Genomic DNA, 6,334 nt, shown 5'->3' on the forward strand with positions numbered 1-6,334 from the left:
GATAATGAACCGAACTATTATTGCGCGGGGTTGGTTGGCTCACTTTCATTCATTTGACTCGCCATCGTACATTAGAAATGCGAAGATACAGCTCGATAAAGGGCAAAAAAGTGTAATTGGAAAAAAAGTTCACTGCACGTATACACGAAACCTCCCAACAAGATGTTTAAATATACGTATAAATCTCCAATAAATCTGCGTATCTAAGAAAAAGTCAAGGTATATAATGTGTCAAGGCAAATAAACATGTTGCGCAATCACAGAATCCTAGATACCGCCCCCATTCCATCCACTCCCGCCGATGTATCGCGCGCGACGGAAGACGGCTTGCTTGCTCTCCGCTTTTATCCTTTGCGCACGCAAGACAGTCACCATCGTCGGCTCACCCATTCCAGCCCCCCCCCCTACCCCTACGCTTTCACTCGCACATACAGCATGCGGCGCTCGGTAACATTGTTATCACTCTTGGTCTTTATACGAAACATGAGGGCGACGATGACGGCAGGAAAGCGACTGGAGTATCCATATAATTGCTATCGCAATAATATAGTAAGAGTATTCCGCAACTGAAGCGTCCCATGACCCATTACTTTCCGCAAAGGAAGAAGTAACAAAATCTAACTTTCACCATGCGACAATTCGCTAGGCCGCAACAATGTATTTTTTTTTCCTTTTCCTTCCGAAATAAAAATACGCAAAGGAAGATATGTTGGCCACAATCGAATGCCTATATTGCGCACCTAATATGGCTACCGAAGAAATATAAAAAAAAGGTGAGATACTTGATGCACCAAGAACCATACGCATACTGCTCGGCATCCTAGACCGGCGAGACAAGACTTTCTGGAGAGGTTGCGCTCAAGCGAGCGCGGTGAAATCCATTGAGTCCTCACAATGATGGCGGCGAGTGACCATTGTTTCTTTTTCTAGTCTGCTAGCCAGAAAGCGTTCAAAACTCTGCCAGGCAAAAATACACTCAGCCAGAGCAAACCGAACGCGCACCGAAGTGCGCCGCTCGGTGGTCGAGGCAACACGAGAAAACCGTATGCAGTCTGGCTAGCTCTGGCAGCCCGCGGGTAGGGCAGCGAGAACAAAAAAAAAATGAAGACGCTCAATGTGTCCTCGAAAATAAAAGTCAAAGTAGAAAAAATAAATAAGAACGTAGTTACCTTGGCTGGCTTTAGTGTCTTGACATGGATGCTTTGGCATAGGTGAAAAAAATTTTTTTGATATTTTTTTATGTGACATGACGGCACAAATGAAGGACCACAACGTTTCGTCTCATCGAACCTCGCTGCGTGCTTTGTCAGCTTGTCTAATAGTGTGCTGATTTGGCTTGTCTCGTATGTTCCGATGTCAGACTTTAGAATAGTCAATACACCTTAGGTGTCAAATGCTTATAACAACATTAAACCCACAAAGTTCCGAAATTGAAAATCAAAACCACAACTTTGGAAATATCAACGCACCTTTCACATCAAAAGTTATTGAGATTTATACCTATAAAGTTTTGGAATTGATATCCACGCGCTCTGTAGATTCCGCGACGAGCGCGTTTGTCATCAAAGCGCCCTTGAAACTTTGTGCTCGTATGGGGCTAATTGGAGTTATGCGACTCCCGGTACATAGGCTTTGCCGCGAAATCCAGCCCGAGTTCGCAATGTTTACGGTGAAGTGTCTTTTAGAGCATGAAAAAGACGTTCTAGACAAAATACAGAATGATTTCCGGCGCCGGGGGTTGCTTTGGTCGGCGGTGCATGGACAGCACGAAAAAATTTCGGGGGGGGCTGAAGCCCCATAAGCCCCCCCCCCCCTGGCTACGCCCCTGGTACATGACCGAGGTAGTTGGAGAAGTATGGGAGAGGCCTTTGCCCTGCAGTGGGCATAACCAGGCTGATGATGATGATGATGATAGGGGAAAGGACGGCTCCCTGGGGCGTACCTCGTGCACCGAGTGTGATACCTGGGAGGCTGTGGTCACCGAAAGTAAGTGCGGCTGTGCGGTGGCTGTAGAAGTCTCGGATGTAGTTGTACATCCTGGCTCCGACTCCCAAGGTTGTAAGGTTTTGTAGGATAGCTGAGTGTGTAACGTTGTCAAATGCCTTAGTAAGATCCACACCTAGAATAGCTTTGGTGTCGTTGGTTTGGGAATCTAGAATGTGATGTTTTAGCTGTAGGAAGACGTCCTGTGTGGAAAGTCCAGGACGAAATCCAAACATGCAGGTGGGCATCAGATCATTGCTTTCTAGGTAACGGCAGAGCCTGGTCTGGAGTACGTGTTCCATCAGTTTGCCCACCGAAGATGTCAGAGAGATGGGTCTGAGGTTAGAGGTGAGCAGAGGTTTCCCGGGTTTAGGTATGAAGACGACTTTGGCCTCTTTCCATTGCGATGGGAGGGTGCCCTTTTGCCAGCACCCGTTAAAGTATTCGGTAAGGGCCGCAATGGATTCAGCGTCGAGATTCCGGAGTGCCTTGTTATGTACCCCGTCCGGACCGGGGGTTGAGCACGTGTTAAGTCTCTGGAGTTCAGCCTGAACTTCTGCTTCTGTAATGGGTTGGTCGAGGAAGTCGTTAGGGGGGCCTGCATAGTCGGGGTGTGCTAAAGGAGGGTGTGTGGGGAAGTACAGATTTCGAAGTTCTTGGAGGAGTTCCAATGGAGGTGTATCGGAGGTATGTATGAGTTTGGTGAGGTTGTGTCTTTGTGTAGTCTTAGACTGTGTGGAGCCTATTAAGTGTCTAAAGAGGTTCCAGGTCTGAGGTAAACTCATATTGCCATCTAGTTTGTTGCATAGTGACTCCCAGTGTTGTCGTGAAATAGTCGCTGCGTGTGTCTCTATCTCTTTGTTGAGACGGGCGAGGCGGTGTCTAAGTGTCCGGTTCCAACGCTGCCTTTGCCAGCGTCGTTCTAGGCTTGCTTTAGCTTCCCATAAATGTAGGAGGCGGGAGTCAACTGTGTCGCTGGGGTAGTCTTCCCATAGGGGACGAGTTAGGAGTCGGACATCACTTTGTAGTTGTTTGGTCCATTCGGTGATGTCCTTGATGGGGGCGGAGGTGCGGGCTGCTCTATATGATCGGAAGGAGTCCAACTTCGTGAAAGTGGAGCCTCTGGGAGGTCTGCGGGGTAGTTGAATGTTTAAGAGAATTTCGATGATGCAATGGTCACTATCCAAATTCTCTTGTGTGTTGAACCATGTGGCGTGAGGGAGGCGATGTGCGAACGTAAGGTCTGGCGTAGTGTCTCTACAGACGCTGGTTCCCGTGCGTGTAGGAAAGGTAGGGTCGGTGAGTAGAGAGAGACCGGCTTGTTGCGCTGCTAACCACACACTACGGCCTTTCGGTGTGTCATATGGGTAACCCCAGGCCGTATGCGGGGTATTAAAGTCTCCTACAACGAGTAAGGGGCACTTGTTTGCTATGCGCTTCGCAAGTGTAAAGAGGCGTTCGAAGTTGCTTCGTAGGCACTTTGGGTGGCTATATACATTTAGGATGAAGAGACTGTTCGCTCGAGCGTGTTGCGGCACAAGCTCAATTAGAAGGTGATCAGTGTCTTGAATCGGTAGGGTATGGGAGATGGTGGTGATTGAGCGACTAACTAGAAACGCTACCCGGGAGGGTAGGGGGGATGTGGGCAGAACAGGAGTATAGCCAGGGAGGGTAAGTGGGTTTGAGGGTTCCTGCAGGGCAAGGATGTCGGGCCCCGTTGCGCAGGACAGCAGTTGGTGGACCACACGACGCTTCTGGCGAAAGCCACGGCAGTTCCACTGCCAGAGTGTAAGATTATGGTTTGGAGCTGCCATCATGAGAGTCGACAGCAGCTAGGGGAAGGTATAACGGGGGGTTGGGAGTCATGAGCTATGACAGGCATAGGGATGTCGTTTCCCTCCGTTGCTTTAGCCTTCTTGCGTCTATTTGGGGTGGGGTCCCGCTTCGGGAGGGCGGTTGAGTAAGAATTGAGCTGGGACTCAAGATCGCTACTTCGGTCAGAGAAGCCTTGGGTTAGCACGTCTAATCGTTGGTTAAAAGCCGTATTGTCTTGTGTTATGTGGATTACCGCGTTTTTGAGGGTTGCACATTCCTGGTTGATGTGAGTAATAGCGGCCTGCAATTTTGCCTCAAAGCGAGCAGCGAAGGACTCAAGCAGGGTGGGAATGTCGTCTCGTGAGGTAGCGGTGGAGGAAGTGGGTGCTGTGCATGGAGTTGAATTTGCGGAGGGTTCGGTGTCAGCTTCCATTGCTAGCAAATCAGGAGAGGAAGTAGGGTTGGAGTGACTGGGTAAGGTATGGGCGATGGGTGGGTTGGGGGTGGGAGGCTGGGATGCGGCAGGAGCGGGGGCAGGTGGAATGGGAGATCCAGAGGCAAGAGCACTTATCTGGGTTTCCAGTTTGGCGATATGTTGATGAAGGGCGGCGGCTTCTTTCCGGGCTGTTGTAGCTTCTGCTTTGGCCGCCGCTGCCTCCTCCTGGGATTTTGCAAGGGCGTGTTGTAGATTGGGAGTCGCTGTCATGGATGGCATGTGCTTGTGAGATGAGAGGGGAGTGTCCCAGGCTTGCTTCAACGGCGCTGTCCAGGCTTGCTTGTGTTGGTTGGGCGACAACTGGGGAAAATTGTCACCGGATGTGATCAATTCTTGATGCCGCGTTTGTGGGTGGCTCGGTTGTTTCCGTGTCTGGTGAAGGTTTCGTCCCTTGCAGGATCCCGTGCCGGTAAGGTTAGGGCCCTCGCACACAATGCAATTAGGCGTGCAAGAAGGTTCTTGTTGCGGATGTTGTATTCCACAGCGGGGGCAAACATTGGTCTTGGGGCTTGGGCATACGTCATGACGGTGACCCGGTTGTGTACAATTTGTGCAGGCTTCCGGACTGCCGCGGTATTGGGTGCAGCAGTGGATGGCTCCCATGTATTTGATAGAGTTCGGGACTGCGCTTGCGTCGAAGGTGATTAGGATGGAGTGCGTCTTTTCCATGCGTCGGGCTGCTAATATGGTGTGCTCTGGATTTCTTCTGACCAGGTCTTGGTAGAGTTGCATTGGGGTCTCGTCGTCATAGGCGTTTGTGATGACTCCTCTGGTAGCCCCCGGTGGGGCTGCCACGTAAGCTGCGCACGGGTAGGTTCGGTCTCCAATGGTGAGGGAGGTCAGCGTCTTCAGAGTCTCGGCTGTTGGGAAACGTGTTGCTGCCATGGTGAAAGTATTGTTGGTCGGGTGGATGCGAAGGCAGAAGTCGTCCGGTAGAGTGATTTGGAGCTGGGTCTGCACTGCCTTACGGAGTCGAGGTGTTGGGATGTCTAAGAGTCGCACTTCACCTCGCGGGCGAACGACCACTCTAATAGCGTTGGGTGGGAGTGGCGGCAGTTGCTTGCTGAGTTGCACTGTGAGGCGAGCCTCCTTGGTCGCAGGTGGTACATAGAGAAAGAAAAAAAAGTTAAGAGTGGACACTCCCATACACCCCCATCGGCCCAATCGACCCTAGCGCGCCTGGAGGTTGGTGAGAGCAACTGGCCTGCACTTCCTGTTTCGGTTTCGCTGGCGCGAAATTTGGATTACCCCCGCGTAACCGGCGTTAGGCTGTAGCGGAAGCTTGTCATTTCAGACCACTTTTCATCACCCAAATGGCAACGCTTTTATTTGTCATTTTGGTTTAGCGATTCCCTAGTTTGTCGAGTTCAATATTTGGTGTAAATGGAGGTCGTGACGAAATTTTTATTTCGATTAAGTTATAACTGATGGAGATAGAGGTAATCATAATTCACTACGGCTGTATCCATCGCGCTTGTCTTCCGTGTTTTGGTGCAAGCGGTCATATGTATCAAAGAGACAAAGTTTCCGCAATGTCTTTATTCCAAAGCAAGATAGGCTTCTTCTGGGTTCTGCCTTTGTTAAAGCACCACGACACAAAGCAGTAGCTGCCGTAGCTTGGACCGCCAGACGGCATGACATCAGCACGGTCTGAAAATGTCAATAACTGCACGCTTCGTTAATTACCAAAAACATATGTACACGTCAGAAATGAACCAGGAAACCGCTTTGAATGAATAGCGAAGCGATGCACAATATAACACCACCGACACATTCTGACCTCTGACCCATAAAACTCGGACTTACAAGGATAAATGTTAAGACCCCGTACAGGGGTGTTTAAAAGTTCCCAGGCCGCCATCCTATGTAATCCCATGGCATGGCGGCCTGTGAACTTTTGGACACCCCTGTACGTACTCAGCATAAGGGGTACATTGGTAGGCAAAATAGCAGTTCACATAAGCGCAGTAAAGATAAATTCGAAACGTCCAAATACGAGGCCTTTGTTCAAACGCACGCCACGCCTACGCGACAATACGT

Source organism: Dermacentor andersoni, chromosome 8 (assembly GCF_023375885.2).
Source record: "Dermacentor andersoni chromosome 8, qqDerAnde1_hic_scaffold, whole genome shotgun sequence".
Classification (NCBI taxonomy): Eukaryota; Metazoa; Arthropoda; class Arachnida; order Ixodida; family Ixodidae; genus Dermacentor; species Dermacentor andersoni.